Below are 15640 nucleotides of genomic sequence, written 5' to 3' on the forward strand. Positions count from 1 at the left end.
TAGACCGAATTTATGCCTTTTCTATTTCTTGTTTGTCTATAAAACCAAGCTTAAGTGGGCACTGAGTAGCCCTAACAGGGATGTTTTAAGTGAAACAAGAGCTTCATACCCCTTTATGTGGTGTGTGCAGTTGGAACAAAGGAAAAAGAAAGAAATATCTTTTTGTAGGAGGCTACAAAGTTTTGCTTAAAACACTATAGGACTAGGACAGGTAGTAACATATGTTCTCTTTCTGCAGTTCAGGTTAATACAAATCAATTTTCAACTTTCAAAGAAGCTATAATATAGCAACGATTGTTCACAACAAATGAAAGAAGTACATTTATTTGCATGCATGAGTATATCTGTGTCAATATATTTTTATACATTCACAGCTGTTCCGAGCTTGAAAGGCACTTGACTTGCTGAGCAAGCGTTTAATAAAAAGCCTATGGAAATGTTAATTAATGGTGTTTGGTACTAAATGCTCACTTTGGTGCTAAAATGTTATGCTGCACAGATTTAAAATTCATTCTTCATTTTTTTTTTTTTGCCCTTGTTACCATCTGCAAATTTCTACCCCACACCCCCATTCTCACATCAGGTTGCTGTAATAATTTGCTTGTTTGCTAGCATATGTCAGTAACCAACACAGGGGATAGATTCTGATCTCACCACACCTGTTTGATGTAATGGCTTTCACTTGCATGATTTCCCCATGTCATCCTTTAAATGACCACCTTGCTCAGAAGGTCCTGCTTTGTCCGTGGACCTAGGAAGGTTTGTAGGAAGAGGTAATGACTCTTAGAGGTTCTCAAGAAGTTTGGTATTAGTATGTTCCTCAGCAAGGTTATTTCTATTGAATTCGGAAAGAAAATATTCTGGTAGGGCAAGTTGTTCGGGTATAAAGTAGTCTGTGAGATTTGGCTCTAAGTAGAGAAGTAGGAGATGCAATTGCTGCTGTGGTGTCTACTGGGATCTGAGGGCCTCTGGAGACTTGGAGCCTTCTTTGTCTAACTTCAGCCATGGATAACCCACGTGTCCGAATCCCATTGGAGGTAACTCTCATTTCCTAAGGCTTGTGGTACTCAGAAATACAGCTCTGAAAAATGCAAAATATTCCTTTTAGAATTTATAACAAAAAAGTGCAAAATATTTGAAAACATAAAAACTTGATTATATTTCAAATGTTAGTTTTAAATTATGCTTCTGGAAACTTTACTGATGCAATTTGAATTGTTACATATCTGCAAAAGCAACTTTTTTTTCTGTGAATAGAGTAGCAAAAATAGTTTAAACATTAAAAAAAATCTTTTGGCTAACATAGAAAAAAAAAGAGTTCAAAGGGAAAAAATAAAAAAGAAAAAAATAACATTGAAGCAAAAATAATGATTGGATAAGAATCAAGCTGTTCTTTCATATGAGAGGAAAGAAAAAACTATATGAAATCCAGTTGCTTTGAGATCTTCTGATATGGATGTGTGTATAGACAATATTTATGCATTTATTTTTGTATATTATTTCTTTATGCTTAGTTCAAGTTTTGAATTGACTGTTTATATAGGGTTTTAATAACCCTTCTGTTTACCTTGTATCTTTCTTGACAAATTAACCTTTCCCAACAGTAACTATAAATTACATAATTGTATTACAGCTTTAATTAGTTGAAGATATTAGTTGATGACCTATAATTAATATTAAATAATTACAGAAATTACTGTTAGGTTTGACAATCTGGAGCTGAAATGATGTAATATTGTGCGCTAAGACCCTGCGGTTTAATTACAATATATGTTGTATTTAAGCATTTTATTATCTTTTTGAATTGAAAGTTAATTTTTTATGGGCAGTGTGGTGGTACTGGGGAAGGCTGGTCTGAGTGCATGCAGAGTGGCTGCAAGGCTGGGCTCAGCTGTGCGGTGATAGGGGGTATCGCTTGCCCCTCTCTGCCCTTACTAAACCKGTTCTTGAAATTTCTGAGGACATTTCTGAACAAATTATTTTTATTTCCATTTTTTAAATAATTTTGGAATTAAATCTTATTARAAGCCAATGAAAGCAAAATCATGTTCAAAGAAATTCCTTCAAAATAAAAGAGCCTGTTTAATTACATGTCACTGGTGGACATTTAGAAGGAGAATAATTAATCAACTTATTTTTATTATTATTAAAGTTACTACTTATGACATTTCATAATTTGACAAGTGGGAATTTTCCTTTCTACAGAGGGAAAAGCCCATCTTCCTCCAGCTCTCACGTTAAGTCTGATATAACACTTTCCACACAGTCATACAGATGTGTTATTTTTATAGCAAAATTATTCTGGGGGAATATTCCTGGAGCAGGCACTCCACTCCTATGGTGCAAATTAGGGAGCAGGAGCATGTACATTGGTGTCTGTAAGGAGGCCTGAAGTAGGATATGAGATGGCACCATCCCTAGTGCTGTGCTGCCCAGAGGTTACCTGAGCTCCCCAGGATTCAAGAGCTTATTTCCTACAGCTGAGGGAATGTAATCCATTTTAAGAACTCTCCTTTGCTCCAAAGCAATATTTTTCTTGCTGTTGTCTGTGCAGGTGGTTAGGCTCTCCATTCTGTATGATTGGCTCTGGCCTATGCTTGCTGCCCAAGTCTACTCTTTTGTTCCTGGCAATTTTAAGTGTCCCAAAAGTACTGGGCTGGGTGTCTGAGTGCAGTAGCACTCAATGTTGGATTATGGCTAAATTATACTGTGTCTTGTCACATTGGCAAAAAGATATGTAAGGTATTAATAGTGTTTTTTTAAGTATTTTTTTCAGACTGTTTGCAGTGTATCTTAGCCTACCTAGCAACTGGGTTTGGAAAGCAGACAGCACCCGATGTGAACTTGAGAGACCACCTCTAGCTATCCAGTGTCTTCCTATAAAAGAAAGATTGATCATAAACTAATCAAAACCCAGCAATACAGAACTGTTCTTCTAATAGTCTTCTAAATTTTCCCTTTCTTGTGGGTTGCTGACTTTGATAAGATGAATAACTTAACCCACTTTGGTTCCTGGCTTGCTTGGTCACTCATGACTTTATTATTCCAAGACGTAAGGTGAAACTTGTCTATCGGGGATAAGTTTCCCAATTCCAAGCTGTGGTCCCTTTGCTGTAAGGAGTGGGGAGAAGAATTTACCTCGTGGTAATGCTTTTTCTATTAAATTCCTATGTATCTTGAGTGACATTTTTAAAGCTGTTGCTTTGGTTGGACGAGGACAACATTTGTGTGTGCAGGGATTGTGCTCAGTATTGACATGTGCATAAATGGAGGCTGTAATGAGAAAATACAATCCATAAAGGTTTAGGGGATGTTGTTCAAAGCACCCCAATCTATGCTTTGTTCACATGCATATATAAATAGCTGCGGAAGAAAATCAAGGCATTGGTGACCCCAACTTAGATCACAGTCTTATAAAAGCAGCGCCTGTGCAGGTGTATGCTTTACGATTTCCTCTCCTCTAACCACCTCCTTTCATTGCTAACTTAATGAGTGTTTTCAAGTGCATGACAAAAAATGAGATGAGAGCGTTTGGGGACACCTCCTTGTCAAGGAAAAAAAACAACACCTTGAATTAAAGGTGTCAGAGATTTGGGCCTTTGCAGTCAAAGCTGTATTTTCAGAGTGTAAAACTAATAATATGCATTGCACTGCTGAGATACTATAAAAAAAAAAAGAGTAGTCCAGTAAACATAGCCCCTAAAGCTGCCAACAAGATGCTTGCTTTTGATCTGCAGGACTCTCTGCTTCTTAATACTGTATAGGAAGAACCACTCTGCTTAACCTGTGGGTGCTGCCTCGAGCAATATTTTGGCAATTTGATATTTTTTAGCAAAGCTGCCATTTCTTGGGACTCCTCTTATCATCCACTTTCCCCTGTGTTTTCTCATGTTATTAAACTGAAGAACAATGGGATTTTTCCTCCTCTTGCTTTCTCTGTAAATTGATTTATGTTACAGTGCATAGCTGCATTTCACACCCTTGTGTAAAACATGCTCAGCACTAAAGAATATCTGGCTATCTACCCCTTGAAGATTAATCTTTTCTCTGTTGAACACCTGAAAACAGGGCACTCGCAGCTGGAAAAGTACATCCAGCCACAGGTCTGTGTTTGTAATAGCCTGTGGAAACTGTCATCAGCTTTTTCTTGCTGAAGTTATTTATCTAGCATCACAACTTTGATGCTTTGTAGTTCTACTGCTTGTTTCTCCAAAAACCTTGGAGTGCTTTACAAGCAGGAATTATGAGATTCAGCTTGTGCAACATGCAAATAGTGAACGGCAATCATTTCACAACAGGTAAAATGAATGAACTGTGAGGTAGCTCTATAAAGGTTGCAAGTTAGTGATATGTGCCCTCTGAATATGTCAATTGTAGGCTGGTGCAGCTGAAATGGACAGTACTCAGCTGAAGTAACAACCTGATGTTAGCAGGCAGAATTAAATTATAATTTGGCCATGCCAGAGGATCAAAAATAGCACCCAGCTGAGAATCTTGCTGAGCTATAAGGGTACCCCCTTCTGCACCGATGGTCTAGGCATCTTTGTTTTCTCAGTTCAGCAGGAATGATGCTCATTGATGCAGGCTATGGGAGGGGGGGGGAAAAATTTAAGACAGATCAAGCTTATATGTTTTCTCTTAGAAGTTCAGGGAGAAGAGGGGACTCTTAAATGCTGAGGAAAACAAAACCATTCTTAGTATAGTCTATTCACGTKGTTATTGTCACACTCTCTCTTCTTCCAAAGACATCTCCAGTAGCACAGAGAATTCCACTACTCTGTCATTTAAGAGACCAGATTTATTTAAGCRTTGCAAGAAATACTGTTAGTTAAGCTATGGTTTACAGGCTTTTTATGGGTTTAAAAATGCCTTTGTGATGACAATGTGAATTGTACTGTTATTCCCAGGATGTATTAAAAAGTGCCACTACTTCCTGTCAGCTGTTTAACTCCAAATCCTTGCTGACTCTGACATTAGGGAGCTGTTGCTATGGGAAAGACTAAGTTGACTTTATTGTACATGCTATTAGTTTAAAACATTGGGAATAGAAAATCATGGCTGAAGAATATCTAGACATGCTGATAACTAAGGCTAGAGTAAGCACCTGAGCAATGGGAACTTTTGTACATCCTAAGATCGGGATGTGCTATTCCCAAAGGAAGCAGCTGCTGAAGTTTAGGAGATTATTCCCTCCTGGATGCTGTAGCATGGGTCCACCAGCCTGGGGGGGGGGGAACATCCCAGAAGGGAATGACACCCATTCACTGGCAGAGTATGTGGCCCTAACATCGCACTTGGATGACATTGGGTGGCTCTGTCCTCTGTGCTTTCAAGAAAGGTAGAGTGATAATGTGTGTTCTTGTATGGGTATCACTGCAAAGCATTTATCAATAGGGTTCAAGTTTAATGTTTATTCCAAAAATGAGACATGGCTAATTTACTTTGATTCATGTGGTAGGAGTTAAGCAGCAAAGAAGGGGTTAACCATAAAGAATTTCACCTTGAACCTTGCCCTCTCTTTATCTAGCACACCATAATAAAAGATCAAGAGTTCCTGCTTATTATCTTATTTTTCCTCCTTGTTCCACTAGGCTAGGGCCCAGACTAGTTATGGATTAACACTGTGATCAATAGTAAGCTTGCTGTCTCACTCTCGGCAGGGGAAAATGAACTCAAAATGCAGTCAAACTCTTATTGATCAAGGATATAGGTCTCACTTTCATTACCTCTGTCTCCTGATAACCCACATATAATGTGATGAGTTGCTAATCTCTCTGATTTTTCAATGGACCCTTCACCCCTCCTGTCTGCACAGTAGAGCTTTTATTTTTGTCTCTTCTGTGTAATGCTTGTAGCATTAWCTTGCACTCTATTACTTGGTCAATCAGGACTCATAAAATGACTCTTAAATAGAAATGGGCCAGCAGTGTTAAGATTATATTTGGATATCTCCAAGCAAGTGAGCTGCTCTCCAATAATAAACAGATTGGTTAAATGGAGAGGACATCTACAACCCTGGCAAAGGTCAAGCAGCCTGGACTATCCAAAACTGTCTCAGATGATGTTTATATAGATGCTTGTTCTTGAAATGTGCAWAATGCACTTATGGCTTTGGGAGGATGCTTATTTCTGTCCATTCTAGACAGATTATCTCATGTATGTTCATCTGTTCATCCAGTTTATTTGAAATTTTGGAAACTCACAGAAAAGTGCTTATTAATCCATTAGAATAAATTCTGTTGGTTGTATGAAGATGACAGCAATTTATATACAAAAGTAAGATTTGCTGATCTTTCTGCAGATAAAAGACTGAAAATGCAAATTTAGATTACTCATCAGATAATGATAGTTTTAAGAAACATTTTCAAGGGTTTCTTAGCTGAAATGCTGAACAAATGAATGCTGATAACAAAATGTCTGTCAGTCTTGGCATATCCAATGCCGAGTCATTTATGTCTAGGATAAGTGTGGTGGTATCACCCAGGTATGCCTCTACATGGAATGAGACTTGCTGTGAACTGTAGTGAGCTGTGGAATAAGTTTCCCTGGAACAAGCTGTTCAGGTAGCAAAGGGAGAAGGAGATATTGGGTAAGGCAGTTTATTGACAGTGATACTGACAGCCAGAGAAACAGATGTTTATGTCATTTCCACAATTTTAGAAAGCTTGGAAGTCATGCACAGATTAGAGTTTTCAAATCAGTCTTCTTTTTCAATATAATGATTTGCTTTGTATCTTTTTATGATTTGTGTCTTTTTTAACTTCATTTATATCAAAAAAGTGGCTAAATCTCCTTTTTATTTCTTATTGACATTAACAGTTGTAATGATAAGTTGGAAATAAAAATAAATTCTAATGACATGCTTGAATGAAAATCCAAAATCAATTCTTAAAATGTATTTTTCCTTGTTTTTCTCCAATTCTGGAGAAAAAAGGTTTTGAAATACTGGAATTCCCTGAAGGATAGAATTCCCAGCGTCAGCTAGTTGTGTTATCTCAAAACAGACAATTTGCTGGTGAGCTAACTCACTGGATTAAAGTAATCAGAAGTGTGCTAGAACGTGTTAATCGATGTTCCCTAAGCAGTGCTTTTTCAGTTTTTCAAACAGACTGCATACTTCCATCAGGTAATTGAACTGGGTCCTCTCATAGTGTCACAGGAATTCAAATGACAGTCCTTGTAGATCCAGTCCTTGTAGATCCTACAAAGCGAGTCATTACTAGCATAATTATTTGTGTGATCTTCAATCAGGGATGTCATCACATTTTCTTAAACATAATATAGATTAAAAATAAGGCATTATTGATTCTTTCGGAAAGAGAAAGGTCTCAAGTTTCACGTGTAGTGTTTGCTTTCAGTGGTAGTCTTCTTTATACACTAGATAACATTCATAACCTTGTAGCCATTGTGAACACTGAGTTTTCTTTTGAAGCTCACATCAATCATATAATTAAGACATCTTAGTACTACTTTAGCAATCTAGCCAGATTGCAATCTCTGCTCCCTGGGCCTGTTTCTGAAACTTCAATTCATGTTCTTTCTGTGTGTGTGTGCGTGCATGTGTCACATAATTACTCCTCTTCATTCTTTATGGTTCTTCTAGGTACTCTTTGCGGTTGGTCCAAATTTCTTTAGATTAGCCTTCTTTTAGCTCTAAGTCTTTCCATTTTATTGCAAAGGAAAATTAATTGGGTTCTAATAATGAGGTAGGCATGCAGGGCACTTTACCAGTGAAATACAATTGTTTGTGCATAATAGAAGCTCTATGGTGGCATCTGCTTGAACAGTTAAATCAAAGACCAAGCAAAATCACTGGTTTGAGATAATTAACTTTGCTGTAAAACATGCTCAGATCTAGATATTAAGATAAAAGCTCACTTGTGGTATCACTAGCTGTTAAATCTTTTGGGCACTAATGTCTTGGTTTAGGGGATAAAAAAGGAGGAGGAAGGGAAATCATCTCAGACCAGTTCTGAGATGGTACCTGTAAAATACATACATGCCACAACACTAAGGACCTGAAATTTCACTTTAACAATTAAAAAAAACTTGGGGTCTGAACTTCCAAGATGTTGACTCTTCATAGTATCCTTGCTGCTATGCATCCTTTTGTCTATCCACTGATGTCTTCTGATACCTGCCATTCTCCACCAAGCATGGCGTATCAATGTTTGTTATAGTTCAAGTTTTCTTAAAAGAAAGTCTACTCTAGCTTAAAAAGCAGAAAGTCTACTCTTATTTAAAGGTCTTGGACATTCCCATGTGATTTTTTTCACTGCTTTAGGTCTGGATTGAATAGGCATGAATATATGAGGAGAATGGAGGATGTGAGAAAGCAAATGCTTTATTAGGGAAGAGATTCTTGGAAATGATTGCCTCCAYCCCAGAGTCAGATCTGGGCATAAGGATCATGAGTATCAGCTACCTGTTTGACCTAATAAGGCAAGTCTAGTCTTATTTCAAAAACTATTTGTCACTGACCTAAAGCACAACTCAAAAACGTTGTTAATAAAGCAAAGTAAATTTAGGGTATAATTTTGCCTGACACTAATGCTGACAAGATCCCTAAACATATAAACAGTTAAATAGCTAACAAACATGTTTACAAGGTTTAGTGGAATAGTAGCAATGATGTAACAAAAAAAAAAAACCCCGAATTTTAAATATAGAGAAGATTCGGGTTTGGTACTACAGATGTGCCACTTGATCCAACTCTAGGCCTAAGCTTTAAATTTGGTAGTTATTCCCTCTTTCTCCTGAGTGACAAACAGGGCCAGACCATCACCCTGTGGATTAATGAGCTGCTGGAAATAATTACAATTATAGTTGACAGTTGCACTGCAGTCAGTTACCTACTAGTCGAGATGCTCTAAGCAATACCTGGGAGTAGGAAATATATTCCCTAGAAAGTGAGGAATGGGTTAAAAAGGCACATGGAAATTTACACTAGGGATAATTTAAAGCAACTGCTAAGATTAAAAAAGTATAATCGCAAAATGTCCACTAATTAAGTTTCAAGAAAACGTTTTTTTTCTAACTTTTGTGCTTTGTGATGGAGATCACCCTAGAGCACTACATTTCCATTCATGAGCACAGTACATACATAATGAATACAATCTGCTGTCTGTTATGACTAGAGATGACAGAAATTTGTGACAGCTACCAAATATGTATATATTTGGTTGTTGTGTGTCTGGCTGTTAATAGGTCTGCCTGTATCTGGCATTGAGAATGTGCCACCAGTGCAGGGAAGTTAAACCTATCCCACGTCTTTCAGAACTGGTGTGTGGTGGGGCTATCCCATTTGAATAGCTCCTTTATGTTCTTTTTCAACCTGAACGTTTTTATTTTTGTCAATAAACTGTGTCATTTATTATAGTTAAGAAAACTCATGTTGTTTGAGGTCTTTATCAGAGTTCCTACAAATCAGGTTAATTGGTGATCAACAGAGCTTTTCTGCCTTTAATGAGGCCTGGTAGCCCAAGGCAAGGCCTAGCTCTTGATAAGGGACTTTCCCTTTCCTTATTCAGGACTCTTTGATCACTTTTTTTCTTAACTGGGAGAACAACCGCCGGGAATGTCATTGTTTTTTAATTGCCTGATTACCAAATGTTGGAGATAAAAGATAGATGTTCTCAATTAATAACATTTACATAGATTAGCATCACTAACAAGCCTCATTAGTAGCTGCTGACTTTTGTTTAGACTGTGTCCCATGTCAGTTGTGCTCCGATAACGCAATAGTAAGTGCGTTCTCTCTATTAAAATATATTTCTTTCTAATCTATTTCCATTAATCAAGCTTATATATGACACTTTTAAAGCACAAACAGGCTTTGGCTAAAGAACTCTTACTCCTCAGAATATCCAGCCCAAACTTGGTCACATTAATGGGCTTTGCATCAAAAATGCCCTGTTTTTGGCAATGGTTGTCAATCCTGAGGTCTGTTAATGTGTTTAGCATAATAAAGAGCCAGGTGTGAGAGTGTTTCTCAAACTTGTTTCCATTCATTTATTAATGTTGAACTATGAGACCTTTTGTTCTTGATTTACCTCAGCTTATTCATCTATAAGCTGTATAGAGTGATGTACAYTTCATATTTTGCATCCTTCCCTTCAAAGCACCTATTGTTAGCAATAAGCAGTGACAGAGTATATTTAATGAATAATTGTACCAAGAAAACAAATCTCTCGCATCTTTCTGCTAGTGCAAGCTTGACCCCTGAAGTCTGACCTGCTGTGGAGGCCATTCCTCAGCAAGACACCTGCCCTAATGAGTAAATCCTGGAGGAGCATCAGCAGCCTTCAGGTTTGAGCTTTGTGCTGGGATTGCCTTTCCTGTAGGTGCCATGTACTTGTCAGCCCCATTGGGGCAGCAGGAGAAATCTGGCTCTTCCTTCCAAGCTGTCTCTTGCTGAACTTGTTATACATTAAATGCAGCTGATTTAGGGAAGCATAAATCTCTTCTGGAACTTGTGCATTTCTACTTCAAGAACAAAACGAAACACATCAAGCAGAAGAAATAAAATGCAGCACAAGAGGGCCTTTTAAGAAAGGCTTAACTCTTATAGCTTGCCACAAGGGAAGGGAAAATGGTATTTTGACTGAAACATCAAAGAAGCTGAGCTAAGAATTGGGAGATATGCATTTATACATACATATATATAAAAAGATATTGAATACTTGAAGATACTGATATGTGCTTATGCATGTCTTATATTTGGAGATACAAACATGTATGGACTTGTGCAGATTAAAAACTGCTTCTATCTATTATTCTGCTCAATGGCCCTCCTTTTTATATTTTCAACACCTACTGCACTGATACACATGAAACCAATATTTTTTTACTGTCTACTTGAAAATCTTTAGTGTCGTGGCCTTTGCTTCAGTGTTGAAGCTGATTTCAGGGCTGCATAAAAAAGTAAGCTCTGTAGTTCAGTCAAGCATCAACTGTAAAGTGCTAAAGCAGAAGCTTTTGTGCTATCAGTGGATGGATTAAATAAATAAATCAATCAATAGTGGATGTAAACTTTTTAAATCTCTTTTCAGTGGAAAACTAAAGTATAGATTCTTTTATCTTTATTCTTGAAGACAGAAATAGCTTTAATCGCCATTAGAATCTGCACTGTAAGGTATTTCTGCCTTGTCAACAAAAGACAGACGCTAAAGTCAAACAGCTCAGTCATATTAACACGCTTCTATTTCTTTCAGTCCTTTGGCCTTGCGTGTTTTATTACTTTAAAAAGAGAGAAAATAAGCACTTTTTTCTTCACTTTATTGATGCATATGTTTCATAGGGCTGTAGAAACTATGGAGTTTCTAGGCCAGAAAGATAAAGGAATTGGGTATTCTGGTGTGCCTTTGCAGCAGAGGATGATAGAAGTATGATTACAGGTAGGCATATGTGTTTTTTATGTTTTTTTTGTCTATTGAAAAAGTACTGAATCTTTAGCATTTGCTGGATTAAAATTACTAAGCAATATCATGTGTGGCATCAAAACCTTCATGCGATGGGTATATCCTGAATATGAAATTCATCTTTGTTCTCAGGCCACTACAGAGCCCACGATCCCCTTAAAGGCTGTTACAAGGGATGGGGGCCACAAATTCACCTTGCAGAGGCCACTGAAGCTGCCACCGCTGCTACCTCTTGTTGGGTTTAAGCCAGTCCCTAGGGAATAATTCCTGTTGCTTTATCAGTCTTCAGGACTCTGCAAATACTAGGTGTTGTTGTTTATATTCTAGCTCCTTTTTGTTTTTCCTTTTCTGACTTTTACCCTTTCTTTGCAACCAATCCCAAAGAAAAATAGAGGAAAAAGGTGAGTCGGAATAAGAGAGCTTCATGCTTGCCTATATTAACTTTCTGAATCCAGGTAACTCCAGCATTTTGGTCCTTCAGACTCGCTGACTTATGGTCAGCCGACCTGACTATTTTTCCCTCTTGACAAGGTATAATTCAATGGAGCTATGTTTTGTCTCTGAATGCTGCACTTCATGTTTTTCATGCTTCTGCTTCCCTCATGCAATACTGTCAATTAAAATGATAACTACTTATGTGGGACAATAAGTGACGATAAGGAAAGGGATTTGTGGAGGCAATTTTCAACCTCTAATTCAGCTCCAGGGATGTGCTCTGGTGCAGCTCCTCCTCGATGGCTGTGCCAGGTAATTTGCTGGAACGCTCCACAGAGGCATCAGCCTGTTGATTGCCTGATGTGTAAGAGGCCTCAGATGGGGTCATATTCAACAATTACTTTCAGCTAAAAAAGAAGAAAAAAATCATTGGGGAAATTTCTTTCACCCTTTGTTTTGAAATACATTATTTACTTCCCTGTTCTAAGGGTTAAAATATGCAGAGGGAGGGAAGCTTAAATAAAGTGCAAGAGAAATTAAAGCACTGTTTTGGCTGGAACGAAATATTACAGATTAACCTGAGATCACTTTGTTCACTGCATTTCAATAAAACTTTGCATCTGCACTTAGGTACTATGTAATCCAAATATTAYTTGTGTCTTTTGGTTCAGCTGCAGACAAAAAAAAGCTGTTTATCACCTAGATGTTAGCTTCATCRCATTTGCTTCCTAGCTAGTAGAATAATTTAAAAAGAAACAGATGGTTTTAACCATCTTTCCAGTACCAAAATATAAAACTAGTTTAATTAGTATGTAAGCAGTCATGGCCATGTACTATGTGCCTGCTCCCCCCAGCAGATCTCTCCTCAACCAGGAAAGCACTAAGAAATTCTCCCATTCCTGTAAGTCTTCAGGGCAATTCTTCAATGTCACCCTGCTGCTTTTGATGGAGTTGTTGGCCAAGCCACAGAAGTCAAGGTTTCATACTTGTATCTTAATATTTGTATGGCTTTTTGTCTGCCAAATGTTAAGAAAGTAGATGACTATAGTGGAAATAGTTTCCACTGATAGTATCCATTTGTGCTTTGTCTCTTTTAACCAATACAAATGCACCAGGCAGTTATTGTTTTTCCAAATACCATTCCAGTTTTATACTACATAAACAGTTTAACATAAAATAGAAGCTTTGCTAAATACATGATGCAATGAGAAATATATTCTTCCAGGATCTACCTGAAGGAGAACAATGCAATGAAAGTGAAATTCAAATAAAACTGCTTTTTCTGCTGCATAACAACTAACTTTTGTAATTTAATTGATTTTTTTTCTTCATCATAGCTGRATGCCATTCTGATTCCCAGGGAAATCATGATTTTTGACAAAAACAACTTGCTCCTATTAAAACCGCCCCCTGCTCCAGGGCAGCTTACCGGATAAAGTGGCCAGAGTTCACCTGTGGGACCTCTGTTTGAGCCAACTTGAGGTTATAACCTAATTGGCTTCTATGGCTTGGCTCATCAGGGCAGGGGATGGATCATTGCCAGCGCATTAGGAAACCTGCAGCCCTGTTGAATGGCCTGAAGAGAGAACTCCAGGTACAAGCTCTGCCGGTCCTGACCCTTGTCCTCTCTTCGCACAAATATTCTCTGCTTGCTTAAAAGAGAGAAAATCTGTGCTTTTCCTTTAGAGTGCAGTGCTTATTTATCCTTATCTTGCCAGGCGTTTGGGTGGAGGAAAGGAATAAAGGGAAGGTTCTTGCTTTTGGTCTGAATAAGGATAGAGTTATAGGAAAGTGTTGTAGAAGCTAAACGAAACTGGTTCAATAATAATGTGTATGATGCAGGAGCTCAGCAGCAATTGGACCCAGGTGGTCAAACAGTTACAATTTCTGGAAAAGAAATAAAAAAAAAAATAGGCCTAGGAATTAGGACTGATCTGGAGTCATCCCATTATCACAGCTGGGGGAGATTATTCTTGTTATTCAATTAACACAAACCCRAAGAAGTAGTTAATTCTTCAGCTTGAATTTCACCTAGACTAGATCCATGATGGAAGTGATTTCAGTGGAGAATGAAATTGCTCCTTTAATATCAGAGTATTGGAATGAGAAGTCAAAGAGGTGTTTGCAGAGAAGCACCCACAGTAGCCACTGCTTTTTGAAGAAAATGGTTATTTAAGTGCCCTGAAGATTATCTGTTTTATTCATCAGTTCTCCTAACTAAATAGATATTTAGAGAGATTTTTTTTTAAGGTTTCTTCATGGAGAGGTCTTCTCTTAAATATCCTCCACTATTTTTTGACTGCTGTGTATTAAAGATATCAGTTCAGTATATCCACTGAAAGAAAATTTAAGCCTAAGTTATATTTTGGATGTATTAGACCTCTTGGTGTTTTTTTCTGTTGCCTCAATTTGTAGCAAGAACTGTTTTTAATTAAAAAAGAGGGAGAAGTACTTGTGGGTGAACAGGTTGATAGTTCAAGCAATTCATTTTCTACAGAAGAAGTGTAAAATATGCCCCCAAATAACTTAGCATTGGACTCTTTAGATCTCATTTTGGAAAAGGTTTTTTAGAAAAGGTTTTAGAGTTTTACATTTCTTTAGGGGATATATGTGCAATAAAAAGCTGGCTATTTAATTTTTTCYTCTTAAACTTTTTTCAAATTTCCTTTTGTCACTCCAGAATTTCTTTGCATTTTCTGACCTTTGGAAAATGGCCAAAGGAAAATGGGACTCTGCTGTTTGGTGAGAAACTGATTTTTCCAGAATGCAGAGAGACATTAAAATTTACCAAACTGACAAAGGGAGAGGAATAAAAGTAATTATGTGGAACCACCTGAGCACAGCTGGGGCTGCAAGCCCGTATGGGCTTTGGACATTGCATCTGATCTCAGCACTCATCTCTGCTCCAGATAAGAGGTGAACTGGGCCCTATAAATTTTTATTTTTTCTTCCAGAAGCCAAAACTTGAGAGAATTCTTGGTGTCCTGCTTGTGAATGAGGAATGATCATCTCAAGGATCCTCCAAGGTTATCAAAGGTTTAAAGCTCAGGCAGCAGTGTTAAATGCTGGGAAAAATCGAAGAATTCTTTAAAAATATAACCAATAATGTTCTAAAAAGTTTCATCTTACCCTGAGAATCCTTTGAGTATCTTAAAAGCAAGGAGAGAAAAAAAAGAAATATGCTAGAAATCAATTCAGAATAAATATAATTTTTTTTTGGTAAATCAATGTGCATGTTGCATAAATTTAAGAGATGCATCTCTCCATTACATGTTTTAAACTATACAGTGCTGCATAGAAACTTCATTTTTCTTTCCCTATCGCATTACAAATGTTTATGCTTGAGATTTGCTGCCTTTTCCTACAGTGTACATAAACAGTGCATGTTCCTTTCTGCTCACCATGTTATATGTTATAGAAACTTCCAGAAATAAGTCAGAATAGCAATATTTATATAGTTAGGCCTGGCATATTTGTGTATATTAGGTAAACATGGTTATTTGGAACCAAGCTGTGCCTGTATGGTTTCTTCATGCTGTTTTGTTGTCTAAAGGCAAAACGAGGCCAATTTTTTAGAAGAAAAATGTGCCATATAATTGCCACTTTGTGATKCATTCAAGTAAAATTACAGGAAAAAAAAGAATCTCAGTCCCCGCTTTGATGTATTGTGCTGTTGTTCCACTTGTGCTTTTACAAGCTTTCCGATGCAACCGTACTGCTCAGTAAGAGAAAATTTCTGAATTACATACACAAGTGCACACAGATACGCACACGCGCATACTGAT

The 15640-nt window shown here is 37.4% G+C and overlaps 1 long non-coding RNA gene across 2 annotated transcripts; it reads left to right on the plus strand.

Moving 5' to 3' along the window:
• The first annotated feature begins 762 nt into the window (after window positions 1-762).
• LOC112948315 lies at window positions 763-15097 on the plus strand. 2 transcript variants are annotated; one of them, XR_003249586.1, is made up of 5 exons: window positions 763-1037; window positions 10208-10308; window positions 11214-11396; window positions 13193-13449; window positions 14810-15097. It is a non-coding gene; the product is annotated as an uncharacterized LOC112948315 (long non-coding RNA). The 2 variants fall into 2 exon arrangements; XR_003249585.1 differs by lacking the exon at window positions 14810-15097 and adding an exon at window positions 14536-14586.
• The last annotated feature ends 543 nt before the right edge of the window (window positions 15098-15640 follow it).

This window comes from Nothoprocta perdicaria, unplaced genomic scaffold (genome assembly GCF_003342845.1).
Source record: "Nothoprocta perdicaria isolate Ctin4 unplaced genomic scaffold, notPer1 scaffold_26, whole genome shotgun sequence".
Taxonomy (NCBI): Eukaryota; Metazoa; Chordata; class Aves; order Tinamiformes; family Tinamidae; genus Nothoprocta; species Nothoprocta perdicaria.